Source organism: Lagopus muta, chromosome 8 (assembly GCF_023343835.1).
Source record: "Lagopus muta isolate bLagMut1 chromosome 8, bLagMut1 primary, whole genome shotgun sequence".
In the NCBI taxonomy this organism is placed as follows: domain Eukaryota; kingdom Metazoa; phylum Chordata; class Aves; order Galliformes; family Phasianidae; genus Lagopus; species Lagopus muta.
In genome coordinates this window covers 21,186,451-21,212,051 of record NC_064440.1, presented here as the reverse complement: position 1 = coordinate 21,212,051, position 25,601 = coordinate 21,186,451, and the positions used below count along the sequence as shown (strand labels likewise).

The following is a 25,601-nucleotide window of genomic DNA, read 5'->3' as shown; positions in this document are numbered from 1 at the left end:
GAAAGTCCTGTAGCCGTTGAGTTCTCACCCATGGCAAATGGGAGTGGGTTCAGGTTGAGTACCAAAGCACGTGCGGGCAGCGGTGAGCTGCTCCGCGTTTTGTTCTCATGTTGAAGGTGATGCAGAGGCGGGAAAAAAAGCGCAGAAATGTCCCTTGATGAGCTGTGCTCACACGTGCTCTGTCACAGCACCGGGCTCTGATTTGGGACGCTCATCTCTAGTGGTTTAATCTTTAGCCTATATTTCCTCGAGGGGAAAAACAAAAATAAAGGAAAAAAGTAAGGTATCACAGCCTGTCATAATGCCACTAAAATGGATTTCTTTAATGTGGAGAGATACGTTCAATAGGTTTGGAAATGTTCTCACCACAGCTGTGCACCCAAGTTGAAAAAAAGCGTTCCGAGCACGGGCTGTATTTTAATCTGTAAGGAGAGGCGACTGCCTGCAAAGTAACCCTGCTGCGTGTCTCAGTAGCCTCTGCCTCATCTTTGTGCTGTGGCTAAGCCCATTTGCTTCTTATCTTCCTTTCTTCTCCCCAAACATATTGCACGTTTTTTTTTTCTTCCCAAATGAAAATATAGGTGTCGTTTACATTGCTTGTTCTTTTGCCCTTGAATGCCATAAAACAAACAGCAGCGCTGGCTGAATACATGGCACAAAATACTTGTTAATTACGAAGATTTTTGTTGTGTTATTCTGGAACTGCCTCAGTTTGAGGCATGCCTGCATTAGTCTGATTACTGTTTGTTTTCCACTTTGTGTCAGACAGGGAGCTGTTTGTTTTGCAGCCTGATCTGGTTGTACAGCCACAGGTAGATCACATCTGAATTCTGCATTCATGATTGTCCTCCCCTACAGATAATCAATTAGTATGCAGTGTAGTCATTTTATTTACTGTGCTCACTATGCTGGCATAAAGGACAAACTAAGAGATGCTTAGGGGTGGAATACCACACCTGTGAAGGCAGCCTAAGAGAGCTGGGGCTGCTCAGACTGGAAAAGAGAAGGCTGTGAGGTGACCTGATAGTGGCCTTTCATTATATAAAGGGGAGCTACAGGCTCTTTATCAGGGTCTGTGGTGATAGAATAAGGGGAAATGGTTTCAAGATTAAAGTGTTGATTTAAATTGGATATATGGAAAAACTCTTCTACAGTGAGGGTGGTGAGGCACTGGCACAGGATACCCAGGGATGTGGGGGATGCTCTGTCCCAGCAGACTTTCAAGGCAAGGCTTGATCAGGCCCTGGGCAACCTGATGTAGCTGTGGTGTCCCTGTTCAGTGCAGGGGAGCTGGGCTAGATGGCCTTTAAAGGTCACTTCCAACTCTAAGGATTCTGATTCTGTGATTCTGTGAGGGGGGTTACACATTATAAAAAGATTCACAGTTCCTCGTGAAAATTATCCACAAGTATGAGGTCTTGGATGAAAAACTGTACTTTTGATTTCAGTCAAACAGTCTTGTGCTGGCAAAGCATTTTGAGGTTGGTTGTTACCCAGAAGAATATTGCTTCACATTTCAGATTGCAGATTAATTCCTTGCGAGAAAATGTACCGTTTAATACACTTGTAACTATTCTGATTGATGTGGTGGCATCATTGTAAGTAATTTCATATTATGTAGTATTATATTATATATTAGAAGCAGCTCTGATTATCCATGCGGATGATTAACATGCTTTTTTTTTTTCCTAGCAGTTTTTGCAAACGTACTTTCTTTATAAGCCTAAGGAACAGTAGTTAGCACCTGCTTCAGTATATGTGGGAAAGATTTTTGAATGTTATCTATTTCTGTGGCTGAAATTCTGGTTTCTCATGTCATTTTCATTTATTTGTTTGTTTATTTTCACTTGGCTCTTATGTGGTTTTAGATTGTGGAGTGGATCTTTGAGTACAGAAATCTTACCCCCAAACTTATCTGTCTGTTTTTTAATGTTGTTACACAGAGATTGGAAATGTGACTTCAAAAATGGCTGTGAATTCTGATCTCCTGGATAGTACTGTTAATGGAATTCATTCGCCAAACCAGTGATGTTTTTCATACGCCTCTTAAATAGCAGAAACAAATGAGGTTATTATAAATTAAATGATAGCATTGTGGTGGTAGTTCTGCAAATGTAGTCAGTCTAAATTTATTTAAATTTTGTACATTGAAAAGGAGACAACTGCTATTTTGATAAGAAGGCCTGAGTGCTGCATAGTAAAATATTCATGTGAGTTTTGGAACAAAAATTTAACATTCAGTTCTTTTTTTTTCTGGATTGGAGAAATATGGGGTATTTAAACATGGTTAGGTGTGACATCAACACTTGGCTATTCTGCAAGCAGGGCAGCTCCTCCTCTCCTTCAGCTAAAAACAGTTGTTCTCATCTCTGCACTGGGTTTAAATTGCTGGACTGAAAAAGACAAGATGATGTGTTAATGTAAATTCTGAGAGTGTTTTGGCAGTTCTTGTAACGTAGGCAGCACAGGCTACATGAATACTCTTTACCTAATTAATTAAAAAATACGTAGAACAAATAACCTGATTATTGACATCAGAATTAGTAGTCTGATTATGCTCTGGTATTTGCTTTATTTCAGAAATTGGTAATAATTCTCTAAATACATATAAAAGTGGTCTATTTACATACATTAATAATACTCCATATACACTCCAGAAACAGCAGTTGTTCTACAAGGCTTTTTCCACTCCAGGCTGTGCCAGCTCACACGTCCAACACCCCAAAGCTCTGGCACTCCCTGGAGGACTCAGTGGCAGTGTAGTAGCAGTGGTTTGAGATAGTCTTTCACCTTTCTCTTTACGTTTTTTCCCATGGAAGTCACAGAATGCAGGTAGATATGTAAGTTGCTTAAATTTAGTTTCCTGTAGTTAATAAATGACAAAAGTGAGTTGGAAGTAGCGTGTGGGTCTGAGACCTAGTTTGCCTGGAGCTAAAGCACACATGCATGTCTGCTCTCCTGACTGAGCCTTCGTAATCTCCAGCAAGCTCCTGGGCAAATAACACCAAACTCCTGCAACCAAGCCCGTTAGACACCATCTGTCAGAGACCTTTGGACATTTTCACATGACTTGTATTCCTCAAGAGCTGCATCTCAGGGCTGTGATCCAGGAGAGAGATCAAAACAATTAGCAAGGAGCTTGATTAAAAATACTTTCAAACTACTTTCTCTTTGTATATTTTCACTTGGGACCATGAGATTAATGCTTTCTGAGATAAAATATTTATTCCTATGAATATTTCATATATGAGTCAGATATGTAATATGGAAAATAATCCTGCATTTTGGATTGATTTAGAAATTAATACAGCTTCTTAAACATTTTTTCCCAGTTGTTTTGCCCTTCTCTGGGTCCTAATTAATCTGAATGTATTCAGACTCTCTGTTATTCCATAAACTGCTTTCTCTATTTGTTTTTGTCTCTATTTTTTTTTAAATTTTATTTGTTTTACATCTTCTGTCAAAAATTAAACAAGGTGTGCACCTTTGGAATGATTACGAGGACCAACCAAACAATAAAACATTAAAAGTGAAGGAAAGATGCCTTGTTTAGGTGCCATTTTAACATGGTTGGCTTTGTAATTTTGTACACGTTTATATTTATTGTCTGAACCTTTGTAATTCTATTTCTAGCACAGTTATGCCCAAGGCACAGTGTAAGGGTGTCGTGCTAAAGTGTCAACAATCACATTTAAGAAGCTTACTTGTAGTAATGCATGCCTAACATAGTCTATGCTGCTTGATTTATATTAGGCTCTAGGGTAAATTTAGGGCTATCTTAAAAGCAATGTACTTTGTTTCTGCTGGATTTTTTTTTTCTTTTTTTGGTGAGCAAACATATTTTCTTTAGATCAAACAGAAAGGTGCATTTGTATTGCTAGGGGGAAAATACCATTCCTCGACAGTTTTAAGCCTATTGTAATAATCACAGCTGAAAACTTGAGGTAAAATGAAAATTAATATGCTGTGTTTGAGATGCTGGTGTATCCTCATGCTGTGCTAAGATATATGTGAAAAATCATCATGGCGTGCAAAAGTATAAGAAAGACAAGCTTTGTAGAATGAATTTTAATGAGTTCATATTGTCTTTACAGGAGGAAAAGAGCTGAAGATAAAGAGAGAGAAAAATGGAGGACACAGCAGGTAATATCTGCTGTTCTTGAGATGCAAATTCTTAAGAATAGCATGTAATTATTCTTGACCTTTGTGTTCATTCTTTGTTACTAACATTTGAAAAACACTCGTTATCAATAACTGTACTACTAGCTAAATGATTTTATTGGGTATGTTTTATTAAGGGGAGGAGCTGCAGGTGAATTTCCTGCTTGCCTATGTAGCTGTGCAAGAGAGTAAGGCAGGGAAAATAAATCTTGTTCTTTCCTTGACTGCAATGCAGATCTGGCTCTGGGAGGGGTTTTCAGATCTGCATGGCTCAAGCACATGGTCAGCGTGCAGCCAATAGTTAGCCTTACATCTGGCAGTGGGTCTGGTGCCTCAAAATGGCTTACTGTGCCTGCTGAACGTGACAACATCTCACTTCTTGCTCTAAATCGAATTTGCACACGTTATTCGGACTGTGATTTATATATCAAATGTAGTGCTAGCTGTTTATTTGGTATATGCAGTAGCTACACTTACTTCTGTTTGCCAAGGACTGTCGCTGACAGATTTTTTTTGGTCTGCTTGTATGTTTGTTTTAACAACAGCTACATAAAGGATTCCTTTCCTGCACTAATTCTCTCAGCTATGCTTAAGGACTGTGCTTGCTCAGGGCATACAATATTTCAGCCTGGCTACATGTTGTACTCCATTTTGAATTATTATGTTCTCCAGGAATTCAGATATTTGAAGAGATGTTGAATTGATTTTCCTTTATTGACAGCTATTTTCTGTTCCTATAGAGAAAATTAATTTTATTTGAGATTTTTAGATTACTGTAATGAAAGAATGTGTACAGTTCTCAGCATATAGATGGCATGAGACATACGTGGATAAAGTTAGGTCTTCCAAAAGCTGACCAAATACATTTAAATTCCAAGGCATAATAGCACACGTGCAACAGTTTGCATTTGGAACTCCAAGTCTTATCTATTTTAAAAAATATTTCTAAAGTCTACATAGTTATTTAAATGTGTTAATAAGAGGATGATAATGTAAGAAGGTTATGCAAGAGATTTGAATGTAAGGTTGATTAGCTAATACATTAAAAGAAGTTATTCATTTTTAAGGCTGTAACTTTAAGTGATGTTGTGTAAGCAAAAGCAATTCACTTTCATTTTAAATGGAATTGGAATTAATTTTAATTGCTGGCATTTTGCTTCTGGAGGACTGACAGACAACTGTTATTTGTAGAGTCTCATTTGACTTCTCTGAAACCTATCACTCCTCTGGAAAGGCCCTATACACATTTAGCATCTTTCTAACATCAGCAACCATGTTGCAGTTGGTAGCAGGTAAAAGTCTGTATTACCCAGGTGTCAGGGGACTTGGTTACAATGTCTTGTACCATCTGTAATTAAGTTACAGTTTAATTTTGTGGTGTTTAAGAGATTTAAAGAAACCATCTAACAACGTCTCCAAAGTATGCACAAATTCTGGGTGAAGGGTTTAGAGTTATGAAATCAGATTCTTATCTGATGTGTGTTCCTGGACTTTATGTTGGCTGAGGCTTAGGCTTACAACCTAAGCAGTCCTAAGTAACTTGTGGATATTACCAGTTTTCATATGTGAGCCCCATTTCAGAGGGGGTGCTCAAAACCTGTAGATACATAGATCTATTTATTTCCCTTCTGGAATGAAGCTGAACAAGTACTACCATGGGCTCTGTGACTTAGGAGTTAGTAGGTTTGTTCAGCAAAGAAGGCTGTACCATTTCAGACACTAGCTGTGGTTGTACCATGACATTTCCAATGGTGAAAGTTTCTTGTAAATTTTGGCGTCTCTCAGTATATAATATTTTATTTAAAACTCAAGAAATGTGCTTGTAATGTAATTATGGATAACGTTCAGCTGGCTCTCTGTAGAACAATTCTGGTGCTGCCATTTTATCTAAGAATTGAGTACTTGGTGAGCTTCCTGTGCAGTTGTGTGCTGACCCTCCAGTACGCCTGTTGCTTTTATTCTCTCACTGTTTGGAAGTTGGCCATAGGAATTATTAAAGTTGCTTCTGTTCTGTAGTTGTCTGCCCAAACTGAGGGCTTTTCTGGTTGTTTGTTTTTTTGTTTGTTTCTTAAGCTTATCACCCTTCCAAGAGTTTAAGTAGACATGCAATTATACACTACATTCCAGTGGACAAGTGGACTTCTTTGTCAGGTCTGGAGCAGAATTGAGCTGAATTACTTCTCTGTGAAGGGTAAATAGGAAAAGGACTATTTAGTATTAAGTTCAGTTTCACTTGGAGTGAGTACGTCCCTACCAGGTGCTGCCAGGTGCTACTGTCTGTTTGATAACTGTCTCATAAACTCAGTTTGTAACATCAGGAATCATGTTTCATTTTTGTCTACCTTACCTATGTTATATTAGTATGCCAGAACAGCATACATTATTAAACACTATGTGTACACCACCAGTGCAGATGACTCCTCAGACCTTGTTCAGGCCTTCCTGAGATTCTACCGTTCTGCCAAGAGCTCTGTGAATATTGCTGCTTCTGCTGAGGTTCTGCATAGGTCACAATATAGGTAGGATGGTGAGGAAAGAGGAGGGCGAAGGGGTGAGTTTGGGATATCTCCAGAGGAGATCCACCGCCCCTCTGGGCAGCCTGTTCCAGTGCTCTGTAATTCACAAAGTCAAGAAGGTTTTTCTTATGTTCCTATGGACCTTTTTACATTCCAGTTTGTGTCCGATGCCCCTCATTCTGTTGCTGGGTGCTGCTGAGAAAAGCCTGGTCCCATCCACTTGGCTCCTGTGATTTTGATATTTATAAGCATGATGATCCCCTCTCAGTTTTCTCTTCTCCAGGTTGAACAGTCTCTGAATACCTTACCTTTCTTTTCAATTTATTTTTTTCGATTTGCTCTTCTTCTTAATAATTGTGTATAGCAGAGGAAAATCTGTTAACAAAAATATATATATGTATATAAAAAGAATGGGCTTGATGAATTTAATAGGGGAATATCACAGAAAGAAACAAACTTCTCTGTTTTCTTCCCATATGAGTGCTTAATGAATTTCAGACTCCAGACTTTATTACAATTGTATTTACAACTGATAATAATTCAAGTGAAATTAGTCAATTTAGAGCACATGACATAAGAATAACATCAGAATAAACTCTCTGAGTTCATATACACTATATCACCTATATTTAAATACTCAACAACTTTTCCACAAAAGCTTACATCTGATACACCAGTTTCAGAGCAACATTTTTCCACCATCTGATGGTGTTTTATTTCCAAGTTTTCTTTTGGAGCTCTCAATAGATGTTTTCTATTATTATTATTATTACTTTTTTTTTTTTTTTCTTTTAACTCATGGATGAGCTGCAACCCAGTTCTTTCATAGCTTCCCTTTATTTCCAATTTTTGATTGTATCTTCAATTTTTATTACTATGCTCTTTATCTTGGCTTTTTTTAATGTTTTCAAAAATTGTATTAAATTGATGATAGTTTTATTTTTGTACTTACTACGTGTATTTTTCTCCATTTTCTACTTTTGATTTTAAATTCAGATGGTCAACATAGCTCTGAGTAAGTTTAATTAGATGTTGAAGACTAGTAAATATAAGGAATATGTTTTACTTGCAATACCACATCAGTATTTTGCTCTGCACTTCGAATCTGGAACTTTAATAATTGCATGCAGATTTATGATCTTTGCAAAGCATTCTGTTCCCATTAGTTCTTGGTAAAGGAGAAGTCCTTTCCAGAACGGGCTGGACGACTAAGATCCACATTCCCACTGACTGGTTGATCTAAGCTAAAATTTCCGATTCCATAATCATCATGCTAGTATTTTAATGTATCAATTCCATTGCAGAATTAAATATTCTCAGCCATAAATGCAGTCCTATTTGTTGAGATTGTCTATTAATTCAAAAAGTGACAAAAATTAGTTGATGTCATGTTGTTGTTTTTTTTACATTACATTCCTAAATCCCATCATGTTTCGCTTCATTTCAACAGTGACTTAATGGACTTGTAAGTTGTTAAGAGCACCATTTGTCTTTTACTAATAAGGGTGATGGTAAATCCTAAGTCTGTCAATTTATGTATGGTGTATAATATTTAAAGCCATTTCCTCATACTTAGATTAAATAATTAAATAGATTGATCTTATTTGTTTTGGCAAACACCACAGGTATGCTAGATCTATGTTATGCTACATAATTCCTCTATTTCTTTGAGAAGAGTCAGGTTTGGGAATATCAAGCCCCAAGGCCTTTTGCAAAGTAAAGGGAAGAATTAAGTACTGTTGACTTCATGACAGCATTTGAAAGAATGTTAGTATCTTGAATATAAACTTTTGCACTTGTAGTACTAAAACTCTCATCTAACTTAGAAGCTGGTTGGATGTGAAGTTGTGAGATAGGTCAATTACTAGACTTTATAAATATACTGGCTCTGAAGAAAGGGTTTCTAAATTCCTGAAATGGGGACAAGCCTGGCTTAAGTTAAACGCAACACATTTGTCAAATGAACTTTGGATGGTGACATACACGTTAGTTTTATTCCCAGACAGCTTTGTATACAATTTAAAGCAGTGAGAATTACTGGTATTACGAAGCCTGGTCTAGAGCTGTGAATTACTTTTTTTTTTTTTTTTTTTTTGTCTTCTTCACCATTCCACATATAAATACTGAGAAGCTTGGCATAAAGAACGCAGCCTGAGGCATACCCCATAAAACATACAATGCAATTAAATGAGCAATTTCTACTGGAAATAAAATGGGTATGTTGAGTGGAATATGAATTAAGCCAAGCAGGAACAGAGTCAGACAAGCTTTGATAGTACTCCAGGCTCTTCAAAAGAACCCCCGGGGTCAGAGGTGCCAAATGCAGCTGACGGGTCAAGGCCAATCAGTAAAGAAAGATAACTGCAGTTTGCAATGAAAAGCAGGTCGTTCCAAATTTTGATTAATGCAGTCTCAGTGCTGTGGTGTCCACCTGAGTGGGTTAGCAAAATAAAGACAGATAGCAGTGGATTAACTCTAACAGTTTATTATTCTGCAGCCATTACAAGCTTCTTTGCTGCATTCACTAAGACTAGTTTTTCTCCAATTTATGATCCTCCATCTCACATCGTCTGTCCTGAATTTTGCAGAATTGCCTCAGTTGCGAGGGGCTGCCTTGTTGACCATGTGCAGGACTACCAAACTGACCTCAAAATAACTTTGGAACAGGGCAAGTCCACCGTGTTCTTATTGTTACGATTAGTTGACGTTGTCGATGTCGATTTATTCTGTGGAGCGCACAGCAAAAAGGCGTCCCCTCCCATGGCTGTGTGAAAACAGAAGAGGCAACTAATGTGATGTTTATTGATAGTCTTTGTCACACCAAGCAAAGACTGCAAGCCTTTTGTTGAGAAGGGAACTTTGCAAATGTCGCTTGCCAGCAGCAGGGATCTGATAGATCTAAGATACAGCAAAGAGGCCTATTGTCACCTAAACTTTGCTCTTAAAAAAGAACCACGTGATCCCACGCTGTGTTCCTTAGATGGCATTTTCTGAAGTAGAAGAGAGATGAGTATGGTGTCAGTTATTCTATTCTGTTCTAAAGTAAGATTAGCCAAGAAGCCTTCATAAGCGCACTGGCCAATATGGGATTGAAGTAGTGCTTTATCAGTGAAGGATAAAATTCACTAACAAATATGAAACTACTCCAAGAGATTTAAAATACAAATCAGTTGTTTTGTTTTGTTTTGTTTTCTTTCTACATAACTGTGAGTAGCTTTTATTCTGTGGATTTTCTGTTGTTGTTTGTTTTGTGGTTAAAGAAGAAAACTATCTAACAGGAATGGGTAGAGAGCTATCAGCTAGATATTTAGAGAATCAACTGCAGCAGTATTTGTATCACCACTGTTCAGAATGTGCCTCATAACGTCTCTGGTTGTATAGAAGATTTAAAAAAAAAAAAAAAAGAGGTGTAACTTTCTGAGCTATGCTGTTTAATGTTGCCAGTGCGGGAACATCAGGGCTTTCCTGAGGTAATTGCCTTTACGGACATAGAAATCTTGTTTCTGTGTTCCAGCTTTCACTGTGGCTTTAGTTGAATAGCTGCAGAGAATCTGCCCTGTGATAGGAGAAAACTTTATTTTTATGGAGGATTTTCTTACACACTAGAAGTGTTTCAGTGTCTATTCATACCACAGCTGACAGCTCAGCCACAAATATGATGTATTTATACATCAGCAGTGCTTTGCTGTTGGTATTATGTGAGCATTTATGGGTTTATTTCTGCGGTGTGTAAATAAATATAAAATTCATAGACAGTTGGAAACAGTTTAGTCTCTTCTAAGGCTGAGCAGCAGATGACTTGCTAACTCCTGTGTTGTGAACTTTGTGCACCTCTGGATTTGGGGTGCGTGTGCCATGCGTGTGTTGGATCAGTCCGTAGGGACCACCTTGGAAGAGTCAGAGTAGAACGCAGCAGTGTAGTCTGCTGCAATGTCAGGGCCACAGCTGTGGGGGAATGGAAACCTCATACTTGCTTCCTAGGGCATCTGTGTCCTGCCAGCAGTCTGATCTGAGAGAAGGAAGCCGGTAAAGACAGACTATATGCTATCCATTAGCTGGTGCACTTGAGCAGTTTCTCTAGGAAAAAAACCTGAGACGTCCTCTGAGTTTATTTAGGATTAAAAATCCCAGTAATGTAGGCAGTTTATTGGGGTCCATCCACTTCATAATCCAACATATTGACCTCTGTGTCATCACTGACCTCCCTACCAAGAACAGAAATATCAGATTCTTCCATCTGTGCACAGTACTGTTTATTTTTATTTAATAAAAGCAAGCCCCAAGTCTGTTAACTATTATCCATTTTCCTTTGCAGAGGATATATCTTACCAGTCATCACTTAGAATATCGCTTTCAGGCTCATTTTAGTTTATAGCTCCAAATATTCCTCATTTGCTTTGAATAATTGTTTTCTGTTGAAAATTATGTAGTTGGCTTGTTAATTAGTAAGATATAAACGGGATGCATCACTACATTTTTAAAGCTGTGGTGCCAGCTAGTGGTGAGAGATGACAGAATCTCCAGCTTGACATTTCTGTAAGCATACAGTATATTTTTATCTGCATCATGATAATGTGACATTAAATTTTATTTCTCAGTTACCACTACTTTGTGACTAAAAAAAAAAAAAAGGCAAAATAAAATCAGCAGCTGCTATCCTTTTCTAGTTTGATTTTAATTGGGTATTGTTTATTTGAAACCTTCCTGCCATTAGTGATGGAATAATTACATCATTCATCACACCGTTTGCCAGTAAAGTTTCTTAGTCTATAATTTCTCATTTGTGAGCATCAGTTCTTATGTGTTATGGACCTGCAGGTGCTGCTTTACCTTGCTAGACTCCTGATTAGAAAACAAACATACGTGCAGTAAGGGACCAGCTGTGAGTAGCAAAAAGATGCGTAGGCAGTTCCTGCAATTGATTCACTTGAAAACACCAAAGAGAGTTCCAGTGTGACCAATACAGGGTAAAACTCTTCATTGATTATACTTACTTGTAACTAATGCAGCTCATTAAGGTGAAAGTCCTATGTTATTAACACGTAAAGAAAGTTCAAGCAATTCATTTTTCTGTATTCAAATGAGCTCACAACACAAAAGGAAAACAAGCAAGCCTTAAGAACGTTTGTAGAGAAATTGAAAATATATATGTATTTTTAATGTTTTTTTGAACAAAGATCATTGACAGGTCATCTTTCCTAGTTTAATTAAGTGAGGTTGTGGAAGGTTCTTGAATGCTAATAAATAAAACGCAAAGATGAAGCATTTCTTTCATTAAATAGTGGGAGCTGTTTATAACTATTACTTACTACTAAAATCAATTATTATTACTAATACTCTACAAGTAATTTATAACCGAAGGCACACTGAAGGTTGTAAAGCAGAACTTTTCTTTTTAAATGTCAGACATAGCCATGAAGGTCAGCTGTTGTGAATAAGGACACCTGAGATGAACACAGCTGAACGCACTTGTAATAATGTTTGTGAAGACAGATCTAGCGTTAGTGACAGCTGCAAGCAGTAAGCAGAGCTGCCACAGCCTCACTTCCTCTCTAAGTTGTATCCCTACAGTGGTGTGAAAATACAGCATTGTATTCAACCAAGGAATCCGAAGAAAACAGAATGATTTTTGTAGCAGATTTAATCAACTGATGTAAGCATGCAGGAAATTTATTTGAAGTACGCAGAAATATTAACCAATGCAGGGAATAGTCTTCTGTTGTTAAAATAAAAGACGTGAAAGGATCTTAGGGAGCCACTGTGAATATCTGTTTACTTCTATGTAGCCAGCTGAAATGTACTATCACAATTTCATCATACACTTCTTTTTGGCCCACTTTCCATAGACAGTGTGTTTCTAACTGATGTGCGCTTTTTCTTAATGCATGCACCTAATTTTTTACTTCAATGTAATGCCTAGATTTGGGGCATTCTGTAGGTTGGCACAGCCTCTTGGCAGCTACAGAACTGTTGATTCCATAAGGTTTTAGTTCTTCAGAGAACTTATCATGAGTTGTCCAGTTGGGATAGTTCTTGTGTAGTAGATGTGCACTTTGATGCCTTAGTAACTTAGAGATCAACAAGGGGCATTTTCCAGGTTTTTTTTTTTTTTTTTTTTTTTTTTTTTTTTTTTTAACTTTTGGTGCTTTGAATTAGATAATTATCCATAAATGTTGTATTATTATGTAATTAGAGTGCCATATTTATGTTGCAATTTCTTTCTTTTACTTAAAGCTAATTCCACTGTCATTGAAAACAGAAACGTACTCATATTTTCACTAATTTCTTCATGTCCGATGACGATAATTCCATCAGCACTGAGGTTAATTATTCGAGGTATTTGACCTCCAGACAAAATAATGTGGAGTTCAGAGATCTGAACACAGTGACCAATATTTGTAATGTTGAAGCGTCCATTTGAAGTGTTCCATATGAACCATTTTTAAAGTCTTCAAGTTTGTTTCCTTACGCTTACTTACTGGATTAACAATAAATTTTCTAGTTTAGCTTCTTTGCTTCTGTGGAATGTTTTGTTGTTATAATAGCCCTAAGATAGTATATTTCCACAGTATTCTAAACGATGCAGCCTTTTGCATCTCATAAACCCCTGAAGTTTATGAATGTGTATGTGAAAAATGGTGTAGGTTAAACTCAGTGTACTTAGAAGAATCCAGATTTTTAGCAGAAATTTTGATTTAAAAAAAAAAAAAAAAAGTCCAAGTGAAATTCCTTGACATATGCTTGTTTCTTGATGTCTACCCATGTTCTGTTGGGGCTGAATTTGTTACCACAGTTGATGAACAGGAAAAAAGATGGGTAGAAATTTTGATCACAGAAGACGTGTGTTTAGAAGGCCTCGTGGCAAAAATGCTTTCCCATTTACGAAAAGCCACCACATTTGAATACCCATCGGCTGAGCTGTCTGCCCTTCCCTAGGAGTGCTGTTACTGGAGCCTGCGTGGATCTGTTTGTCAGAACGTGCAGCCGCCCAGAAGGGAAGATGGCTGCATCTGTCAGGGAGCTGTTACTTTAGCTGACAGAGCTCCTTGTGAACCTCGGCAAAGAGTGACTTCACTTGGGCTAAATGTTGAATGCCTCCTGTTCAGTGCCTCACTTGTCTCCAAAAGTCAAGTCCTGAACTATTTCTATTGGACCCTATGTACACTTTGGAATGTGACCAGTCTGTAACCCTGTTTTACACAATTTACAAATATAACAAGTTTAAATTAATACTGGTTGCAACAGGTGTCTCATATGTGGTTACAGCTGAAAGGCTGAGTCGTGGCTTGAACCAGTAATTGAGCACCTGGTGGAAGGGCAGGGCCAACCCCGAGGAGCTCAGGTGCATGCAATGCCCCTGAGTGAGTGGAAGGGGTGGAGCCAGGATCTGCCCTCATTTAATGGATGGCAGTGGAGGTGAGGGGATCTTGCTTGAGATCCCTGTGTGTTCACAGGCCTTCTAAAGGTAAGCAGGTTATTATTTTTTTTTTTTCCTTTTTCTCTTTGTTTCTGTGTTCATGGCTGCTGCATTTGTGCTTGTCCTCACTTTCTGTAGCTTAGGACTTTGCCACCCTGCTGCCATTGCTCTGCTTTCTGTTGCATTACAGTGCTAGAATAGTTTACCGTATCTTTTACATGTTGTTAGTATCTGAAAATAGTACGCCTCAATAATGCAAATAACGTGATACAGTGGATTCACTGCACTTTTAATGGTAATTTGTAAAACCTTGAATTCAGTGTTGCTTTTATGTTGCTAAATGTGGAAGTCATTTGTGTGGCACTTCTCATCTTACCTTTTTTCATATTATTTGCCGCTCCCAGCAAGTAATTTTGTCATTGTCTTTAGCAGTGGAGCACTCACAGCAGATGCGTTTCATGCTTAGCTTTGCAGCAGGGCCACCAGAGGGAGCATATGCTACAGTCTTTTGTGGTACAGATTTTGGGCATTTTTCTCCTATTTTTGCAGAGATGTGTGTTTTCATTTATGTAGTTATACTTATGACAATGCGATCAAATGTTTGTGCTATGGAATTGCAGCAACTGTGGTGAAAAGCTGAGCTGGCTGTTGTTTTACAATTACGAAATTAACTTTGATTTTTGCCAAGTCTTACATTCATTGCTCTGTGTAATACGAGTAATTTTTTTTGATTCTGGAGGAGAGAGACTTCCCTCCAAAAAAACCTCTTGCATTATAGCCAAGAATACATTATTTTCTTTAAAGCCTCATAAATTTAAGGACAGGTTAAAATGACCACGCGTATTTGCAAGGCCAAACCCTCCATCAGTAATGGTACATATTGTGTGGAGTTCACCTGTGTGAAATAGGTTAGGAGAAACAGTTTCAGTTTTAGCTGGTATTTGAAGGCACATTTTCAATGTATGCAAAGTATACTGTGTGAAAACCTGTTTTTTGGCTACGCAGACTCTTAAAATGTAAAATAGCTCTGAAATCATTCTCTCATTCCCTGTCGCTGTGTTTTGGACCCACTCCCAGAGTTGACAGCACTGTTACTAGAGATGTCAGACTAGAAAGGTGGTTTTTGTTTATTTACTTATTTTATACAAACTTGTGTATTTAAACAACAGAGTGAATTATGCATTCATCTTGAAAATTATGGTGTTTGTGTCGTGATTTAAACTTTTTTTTTTGTACTTAGCATTATCACACAATGTTCTTGGTTAAGCTGGGCAGGGTTGATTATCATTAAAGTGTTATTTATTTCTATTTTATTAAGCCCCTTTTTACATTCATGTTACAGGTTAATTTATACTTTTATTTCATGCACTACTTGGCTTTACTGATTAATATGCCCCATGGCATTCAATAAAGCCAGGCACTGGAGGAAATAAGAGTGGTATTAATTTCTAACATTGCTATAAATTTGCCTTAATAAAACTAGCTCAATAACACTGTGGTAGTAATACAATGGGTGCTTCCAAATTGTTAGCAAAGACACAACTGAAAGAACATCATTTTTTTTTTTTCCCCCTTGAATTTAAGAATGCTGGGCTGTCTTTTTACTGGTGTTCAAGTCAGACTACCTGTTAAATTGCTCAGTGCCCTCCTGCACACTGTTCTAAAAAGCAGTATGCTTAAAGGGAAGAGATTGTTTTCCTAGGCAGTCTGTTCAGTCAGAGACAGATAAGCCCTTTGGATTATTTAATCCTTTCAAATGTTTTGTGGAGTGTCATGATCACTGTTACTTAACAAGCTGCCTAAAAATGGTTCTTAACATATCAAAGAAAAAAGAGAAAATTCTGGGGTGTACGGGCAAACAACAAACAAGAAAAATTAGAGTAGTGGATTTACTCCTACGCAGGTAGAGTTGCTGACTGTTAGCTTTGGGTCTTCAAACTATGTACTATTGTGGTAATGTTTTTGCTGTATTTTATTTATTAACAATGACAGCTATGTTTTGTTTGGGACTGTGAACTTCTTTTGTGAAATGAAATTCTTAGGAAAGAGCTAGCTATGCCATTCACTCATTTATTCATACCAGCATTCCTTTCTTGCTCAAACTTATGTTGGCTTAACTGAATATTTTTCTTAGTAAGAGTTTTATTTGACCTCAGTGCAGAGTGAAAGCATGACAAAGAAAGTCAGCACACAAAAATCTGAACAAAAGTGTATTCCAGCCAAATCCTCAAAACTTGATCTTGGAAGGTGCATGGAAAAGCCCTTAATTGCTCCTGAAGCCAGTGGGATATGAGCCTTCTCTGCACTTTGCTGGGTCAGACCTTTGTAAATCACTCAACACGTTTTACAGGGAATCACCTATGGGGTGAAAGGCAGCAAATGTTTAAAAGGATTAATATAAACATTATATATCAAATGGAACTTATTTTTACATTCAGGCAGCTATGAAAATAATACTGTCATTTTGATAAGTGTATTGGTTAGTTAAAATCAGATAGTCAGCAGACTATATTCTGTCATTTCATTTCCCTAAATAAATACGTACATGTATGTAGTCCATAGGCTGAGGATCTACCAATACAGATTTGAATTTTAGGCTTTATGAATAATCTCTAAATAGTTACAAAACCTGTGAAGAAAAGTATTATTACTTTATTTACTGTGGAACTCATGTATGTCCATTTAATTTGCTTATACAGTAATGGTGGAATTTAATTATGGCAAATGACTTCATCTGAGCATTCTGTAATCTTTTAATTGTAAAGCCACAGAAGTTACAAATGGAAATGATCTCTTCACATGTGTTGGGTGCAGGCAGTTGAGGTCTATGCAACGTGTGGTGTTTTATCTGGGCTGGTTCCCTCTCTCTGTTTCATTTTATCCACTGTTTTCTCAGGAGAGCGTGTAATTCCTAACTGAACACTAAATGTCTTCCTGGATTGGGCTTTAACCAAGATATTAGCCAACAATAGGAATAGTGACATTTGCAGTGATGTTAGATAGGATGTTTTAAATGGAGATATAATGTGTTGTACTATGGGGGAGTTTGCCAAGTGCAGTGTCAAGCCGGATAGCTCTCTGGAATTGTACTTCAAGGGAAGCTCCTCTGTGTTGCTGGAGTAAGGAGAAATGTGGTTGGCTAAGTAGACCATCAGTTAGATTGTTTGGCACTTATCTAATTTGCCAGAAATGCTGCAAATCTTCACAGCATAACAGAATTGGTGAGATATGCAGTCAGTGCTTTCCATCCCTCATTGGTGGTTGTAAAAGTTTGGGCTGCTCATTAGCTCCCTGGCTACGGCTGTTGGCCTTGCATGTAGGGCGTATGTGGAAGGTATTCAAAGCATTTTATTCCTAGCTGCATGTATAAGAAGTACATGTGATCGGAAGGGAAAACTCACAAGTAATTTTTAGTGTTGAACCACCAACGCAAAGCTATCTGTTTTCTTCTGGTATCATTACAGCCAAGTTGAGTGAGCTCCAGCGCTTGCAGAACAGCAAAATGCATATTTGGGCTGTGAGGCATTGCACTTACAGCATGGAAAGGTCTTTTCTTTTTAACACTATGAGAACCACGGGGCGGAATGCATAAGAATGCCCCAGCAGCCCACACTGCAAATCAGGCAGGGTTAAAGCAGTGCTTTAAGAGAGACTTCTAAAAAGCAGTCCGTTTTAAAGGGATGTCTGTAAATAAAGGGATTTAATGGAGGAAGGGTAGAACTGCCCCCCTTCGTTATGCTGCGTGTATTGAAACAAGGACGTTCATTTCTGCTTTGACATTTCTCCAAGGCTCATTTATTGATAGGGACAGAATTCATACTTTGATTTCCTTTGCTCTGCTCCTGCCCCTCGCCCAACGCACTTCTGTGGAGTGTGGAGAATTTTCTGCTTTCTGTGGAAGGAAATTCTCACTGATTTTCCATTCTGCATCTCTGCAACGTTTCCTTCACCACTGAATTATGGAATTAAAAGGTGTTGCTTTTATTTACTGCTTGGCAGTAAGTATTACATATTTTTGCGGTTGGTTCTTTACAACACGGTGCTGGAAGAGGAACTGTGGTCTAAGCATTGTTGCTCAGTTGGGTGTTTCCAGCCATGCGTTCAGGTGATTTTTGTTTCAGTGGGAATAGATCACCATTAAGGTGACATTTTCTGGGACCTAGAACCTGAATTTCAAAACAGAGGTAGCCAAGCCCTTGCCTGTACCGACTAGTCCAAGTTAAACACAAGAAAGAGGTGAGCGTAATTAGGATTATTAGAACACTTTCTGGACACCTGAGGCAAAAATAGATGTAACGACACAAGTACAATACCATGCCTGAGGTGTTTGAAAGACAGCTGACCTATTCCGTTGCCAATACTTAGTAGAAATTCGGAAGGCGTCTTTCTTTAGGCCCTCGAGCACGCAGCACGTTACGCACCGAGCCGCACTCCGGCGGCCTCCATTAGCCTCGCGGGCACCGCCGGCGGGAGAGCGCCGTTCCCCGGCCGCCGCTGCCGGGGGGCGGAGCCGCCTCCGGTAGCCGCAGCGCCGCTCCCACCACGCAGCCGCCAGGTGGCGCCGCGCCCCCATCCCGCCCCCGGCGCTGTGCGGGGCCGCTGCTGGCAGCGTGATTGATGCGGGAATGTTCCCGCCGAGATAAAAATATGCAATAAACTTAGCGTTACTCGGCACAATTCTTATCGGATGATCGTTTGTCGGCAGTCATTATGGGATCGCTGTACTGAGAACGGTATCTCCGTCCGTTCGTTCTGCGCCCTACAGCCTTCGTTTGGCAACGACACATTGGATGTATTGGATCTCTGCGGTGTGTCTCTGCCTTTGCAACAGAAATTATCTGCAAATAGTCGCAGCCTTACTAAGGAGATAAGAAAATAAAGGCGGTGATGGGGTGTACGTGGAGGGAGACGTTGCTTGCATATAGCTGAAATTTGTTTCCTTCTTTGCTTTTGCATATTTGTTTAAGATCTTGTATGAAAGGCAGGTGTGGGGACATGCACTGCCCGGTATTCTGTTGGTAGTAGCCCAACTGATAGTTTTGGCTGGGGGTGCTGTTTTAAATGCAATCCTGAACACAGCAGATATGGAGATGAGCTTGGGAATGCATGCATCCGTGTGGAGTTCATGAGGAAACACTTTCATGCGTGGGCTGGAGATGTGGATATGTATAAGTGAACTCCATCTTTGTTCCTGTCATCACCACTGCTTTTTAGGAGATAAATAACGGTTATGATAATAGTGATAATAATAAGTAGTGTGGAAGGCAGAGAAAAGAATTCTGCTGCTAGTGAAAAGCGTCAGACATTCTGGACTACCCTCTTAATCCATGTAACCCACAGAAATAAGCACTGTATTTAAATTTCAAGCTGAACAAGCACGTATTTCTTTTTCTCTTGCATTTTGAGCAGATGAAGGGCTTTTAGGAAACCTTTTCAAACCTCTTGAGTAGAAGACCATTTAGAAAATCCTAAGGGAATGTAGATGTCATTTGGTTCAGCTCAGCCCAGGTACAGAGTCTCACTGCACGGTTCAGGCATCCACTGGTATTTGCAAAAATATGGCCTTTTTAATAAAAAATCAATGGGCCTCATTTTATTAGGTCTTCCTGAAATTGATGCTGGGTAGCCACACCATTTCTTTGTATTTAATTAAACCTTTTTTTTTTTTTAAATAAAACTGTCATGTCCAGATGTATTTATGTATGTATATATATGTAAAAGATATATAGGAGGTCATCACAGATTGGTGATCTCGGCCTGATGCCTTCAGTACAACAACACAAACTCTCACCAGTGTCTGAAGTTAAGGCATCTGATGTTGTATGGACAGCTTGTGTCAATTGTAGTTGTTTGTATTGTGATCCCAAGCCTCTTTCCAAAAATCCACCAACTTTTGTATTTGGATTTTCAGCTCCTGTTATAATCCTACGCAATGAATTCAGCTAGCAAATCTAGGGAGGATATGAGGTTTTGTGGCTTCAGAATTCCAACTCAAGAGATGCATCTGAAAATATTCTATTTTCCATGGTTATTTTCATCCTGCTCTTTGTTAGTGAAAATATGTAGGAAAAATGTGTTTCTAAAATGTATTCCAAACTGTAATAGTTGTTACAAACCAGGGGCTTTCTGTTTTAGACTCTTGAATACCTTCTTTGAAATTGCAGCTTTTTTTCTTTTTCTTTCTGGCATCTGTCATGGGGGGGGGGGGGGGGGGGGGGAGTTGGGAATGGAAGAAGGAAAAGATGAGAAATAGATTACAACAAATGAAATAACTCCTTAGGAACAGTATGCTGCTCACCTCTGGGTGCCACTGTTCCACTGTTTCTCGTTCAGTGACCATCTGCTTAGAGTTCTGTCTCTTATTGGAGAAATATTTCCTGAAAGTAACTATTGAAGAGATATTGCCTTTATCTCTGGATAATCAAGAAACAAGTTTCCAGTTTACAGATACTTGTTATGCTTTGTTCTGATATGCAATTACGTACTGAATAATGAAACGATAAGCGATACGCATTTGTCCAGTTCAGTGAGTGGTCTGCATTTTGTTTAAAACTTCTCTTTTCTCTATAGTTAGAAGTTGGAATGAAAGTCTCCTCTTCTACATAAATGAGCAATAGTATGTATTTATTACATTTACAAGTTTACTGTAATAATTCAGTTGATTTAAACAAGTTGTATCAACAGTTTATTTTATTGCCCACAACCTACTTAATTCAGAGGTCTATTGACTGGTATAATTTCTTTTCAACTGCTGTGGAACTGCTAATATTCAGAGTGAAATTAATTGCAGGCTGTGTATTCAGCTGTTCCACCAGATTAATTATATTATGACTGTTTCTCCTAGAAACTCAGGGCAACTCATTGCTAAACAACAGAAGGCCTCAACTCTGAACTGCACTGTGACTTTTTTTTTTTTTTTAAAACTTTAGTTAAAAGGAATCTTCTATGAATGAAACCAAATGAATTGAACTCGATCAATCTCTCAGGCTTTTGGGCATTATTTTCAAAGTAATAATGATTGTATTTTAGGACAAAATGATTACTGTATCTCACTCGGGAAGAAACACTGCTGCTATCCTACCCCTATCTTAAATCTGAAAGTGTTAGCCAGCAAGCCTTCCCATATCTGCTTACAGATAATAGAAAGTTCCATGATAGCCTGATAAATAGGTGTGAGCTGTATTTGTCTGTTTGTAGTTGTCTTTTGTCAAGGGAGTTAAATTCTTTGCTTTGGGTAGGTATGATGATCTGTTAAGTTCTTCATCTTTAGCCATTTGACTATCACTTACCAAATGGGCATCTGTTCAGAATGTCAGAAAAAACTCAGACTAAAACATCTGTTAAAAGTTAATTTCAACTTTGTCCCAAATTTGTACGCTTTTCTACCCAGTTTCATTGGAAAATCCCAAATAAATAGAGCACTTCAAAATAGCAGAATTTAACTTTATCCTGGGAACATGAAGTTCAAGTTTTGGAAGGGGAAACGTGTAATAAAATGCTGTTCAAATGAAACTGGTAAGGCTGTAAAATACGTAAGTGGAAACTTTGAGGAAACTGGAAATCAAGCAGTAATTTAAGTTTCACACAACCACCCTTTGCATGCGTGAGTACAAAGGAGAGACTGGGCACGAATGTGAGTCAGAGCCCTCCTCTCAGGAACTGAAGGGACAGCGATTCCCAGCATCTGTTTCCTTAACTATCACCCAGAGGATACTGGTGGTAAATAATAGTGTGTAAAAATAGAATCAGAGAAGTAGCTCAAAAACAAATGAGGTTCTGTACTTTGCAGTACTTTCACAGGAGGTCTGCATCCCGCTTAGCTTTCATCTGTGTTCAGATTAGATGTGTCAAATAGCATTCGTGTCTAAACAAATTGTTGTTAAAGTCACAAGCATGGCTCATTAGGATATCCCACATAATAGCCAGCCTAATCTGGAGCATAAATGAGAGATTTTTTGCTGCTCAAGTATTCCAATGGTTGCATCAATGTCAGTGTTGTAGAACAAGGTTTTTGAACCTTTTGGAAGTGTTTATTGCTGCCCATCTTTTGATACTGAATCAACTCTGATTCAGCAAAGAGACTCCAACTACAAGAGTTTGTATGTATGAATAATTTTAGATGTCCTATTGAACTGTAGAGAATTGCAACCTCAACAGTGAAAGCTGAGCTAACGATGACTTTGCCTCAGAGAGCTCCAGTGAAATTTAATTAAAATGAATGCTTCATCTGGATGGCAGTGTAGAGTTGCAAGGAATTCTTATCAGTGGTGAGAATTCGGAATTTATACTTGTATACTTGAGCATGAAACCCATTTGATAAGGCATCATCATTTTAATAAATAAGATTATCTAAATGTCTATGATCAATATGGAATTTTCAGTCTTCAGTATATCCTATTTGCTGTTAATAGACTTTCTGCTGGGGGTGATTGTGACTCTGGTACTTCTGAAGAAAAGACCAATCTTTTATTTTAGAAATAATGTGTAAATAATGAGATATTCATACATCTTGTAATATTTTAATAAGTGACAGTTACAGATTGCAAGAAATACAGCAGGTTTAATGAATCAGATTTCCAGTTAAGGGAAGTTAACAGTATTTAATGGAATTGATCTAGTAAGTTACCATTGACAACTGCTAGTGTGTAGCATTTCAATACATGCTGTTATCAAGAGAGAATAAAAATGTTATATCTGCTTTTAGTGTTTTGCCTTCTCATACTTTGAGGATATACCTTTTTTTACTCGTTTTATTCATCATAAAAGATCATATATTTTCAATACTAGATCTTTTAAAAAAAGCCTTTTCTAAAAAAGTTCATAATTCTAATAGTAGGAGCCCTCAAAATTCTTGTGGTTGAGGAATATTTGATAAAGCAGTAAAAAGCTTACAAAAGGAAGAGAGCAATCATACATGCAATAAATACCAAGAAGGAACACTGTTGGTTAGAAGCTCTCAAGCAGTGAAGGAAAAGTTTTACAGTGATGATCACAGGCTGTCATTTTGCTATTTCTGTCATTGTTGGAGATAATTAGATTTAAATCAATGTCTTAAATGCAATAGGCAATTGACAATGATTATTTTAAAGAATATTTAAATCATCAGAATATTTTAGAAAATCTTATTTGAGTTTTAAATAGAAGTCTAAATCTCTTCTGCAGAATTTAACATTTTGAAAAAAAAGTACTTGTGTCCTTCTGAAACCGACAGACTTACCAGTGTGTGTCTCATTTGACCACAGGCATCCATTACTTATGATTCTGTGCAGCACACTTAGTCCAGTGTCACTCTCCTGTTCATCATCATCACTTTGTAAGGCAGTTTTTTTCTTATATGACTGGCTTTCTAACCTTAAGAGGAAAATTACATTTTAGAAGAAAACATTTCTAGTATTTAAAAAAAAATCTGACCATATTTCAGCTATTTCTGTTTAGTTTTTTGTTTAATTGTTGAAAACTGCCTCCAGTGCTGTGTTCTTACGCTAGATGCTATTATGCTAAAGTTTGCACTGAGACAGAGGTCTTTTTGAAGAATTTGGGGATAGTCTTTCAAAATCACTAGTTGCATGTTGCACATCAACGTGTGCAGCCATCGTGCCCTATGGGCTTCACTCACGCATCGTGCTGAGTAACCAGCTTATGTCAATGGGAAAACATAACTGAAGGTTATTCAGAAGTCCCACTGACACAATGATGGTCCAAGTCCGGTCATTCTTGTGTGCTTACTCTTGTTTGTGACATGATAATTTCTAGTAGTCTTTTCCCCAGCAGTTGAGTTGTGTAGTGCGGTACTTGAGGTGCAGGTAGTGTTTTTTAGTGTATGCTCTTCTGCTTTTTGGTGTTTGTTTCCATTTTGGGTTTTGAGTCACATACTAAGGAGTTTCAGCAGCTGAGATTTATTCATTGAAAACTAAGTTTTGTCTTATGTCTGTTGCTGCTAAGGAAGTGTGAGAGACTGAGAAATGTGTGGGGAAACAATGCAGGAATATTCAGTAGTCAGGTGTTTTTTTCTTCTGCTGTCCTTAACAAGTTTTCTTAATAGAAAACTGAAGAGTTTAATCTGCATTATGTGTATTTTCAGTTTAGTTAGTGTGTGTCAATTACCCAAAGGTGCTGCATCTCCCTGCCCCCTTAAATGCTACATGAGTTCTTTAAGTGGAGAGCAAACCCTAAGAATTTAAGGCTGCTAGTAGTTTGCAATGTACAACTTTTCAAAGGACTTCTGGTAAGCTATCTTGCTGTGTCTTATCCCAGCAGTCGTGTAGACAACAACACATTATGTATTTATGCTTTATTTACTATGCTAGCTCTGTTACTGCAGTACAGGAATTTGCTGATTCATGCAGTGATGTTTTGCAGCATCCATTTTCATACTGTACTTGGTTAGGAAAACCATGTGGCTTTGCATCCCTGGGAAGCTCTACTCATAGCCCCAAAATCAAGAGCTATGAAATGGCTAGGATTGTCTACAGACTGTTTAGTCACTGGAGGCAAGATTTAATGAAACTGTTGACTGTTGTGTTTGTAGAAGCTGTTGTAAGCGATGCTACACATTATTTCCTGTACTAAATGAATGTCTAGGCTTTAGAAGTAGTTTTAAGTGTTTTTTGAGTTATGTTTGCCCACATGCGTGTATAATGGGTAGATTAAAATATGTATAAATTACAATACAAACATCTCTATATAGATGTGTTTCACTCTGAAAGTAATGCCTCCTATTTCCGTTGAAACTAAAATAAATATAAGGAGCACAATAACACTCTGATAGAGCAAATTCTAGCTACAAAGTGCTATTTCTCAACAGAGACAACTTCATTAGCTATGCCTTTTTCCAACAATGAAAGAAAAGTCCACATGCTGTGTGAGTCCAAATCTGCACCACTGGAGGTGATGGACAGTTTCTGTTGCCACTGCTGAAACACACCAGCCAATGCCTCGCTGTGCCCACATCCACTGTTTGCTATCCATAAATGTTCAGCAAGCACCAGTGAATGTCAGTGGGCGCAGTACTTTCTACATGGAAGAGCTCAGTGACACCTTTGCTCCATATGCACTTCCATGTCAGACACCATTCTGTCAGACTGCCCCTCTGCTGCCATCTGTCACAGCACCAACATGGAATGGGATACTGGTGGGAAGGTTCAGCCTCTCCTGTCACACCACCCACATCTGCCCTCGACATCATGGGCCAACATAATAAAATAGGAGGCATTACTTTCAGAGCAGCCCTCATATAAACAATTTAAATAGTTTCTGGAAGATGTATAGGCTAATGGAAATTGGATGCAGTCTCAATACAAAATAGAATGATTTCTAGAAATTCAAATGCATGACAAAAGCAACCCAGAGTTGCGATGTCTTGAAGAGAACAATTTTAGATGAAATGAATGATAGGACCAATGTTGATGTTGAAGAACTTTTGTGCCTGCTTTCCCACTGGGTCCTCTGCTACACGTGAGCAGGAAATGCATTGTCCTAAAGTTGTGGAAGGATTTTTATCTGATTGT

General features: G+C 38.2%; 1 long non-coding RNA gene across 2 annotated transcripts in view; it reads left to right on the top strand.

Moving 5' to 3' along the window:
- Positions 1-25,601, top strand: part of LOC125696883 (uncharacterized) — a 403,601-nt gene that overhangs the window by 137 nt on the left and 377,863 nt on the right. For both annotated transcript variants that reach the window (XR_007378594.1, XR_007378593.1), the window contains exon 2: positions 4,095-4,143. This is a non-coding gene — a long non-coding RNA (uncharacterized LOC125696883). The remainder of the gene's footprint in view (positions 1-4,094; positions 4,144-25,601) is intronic.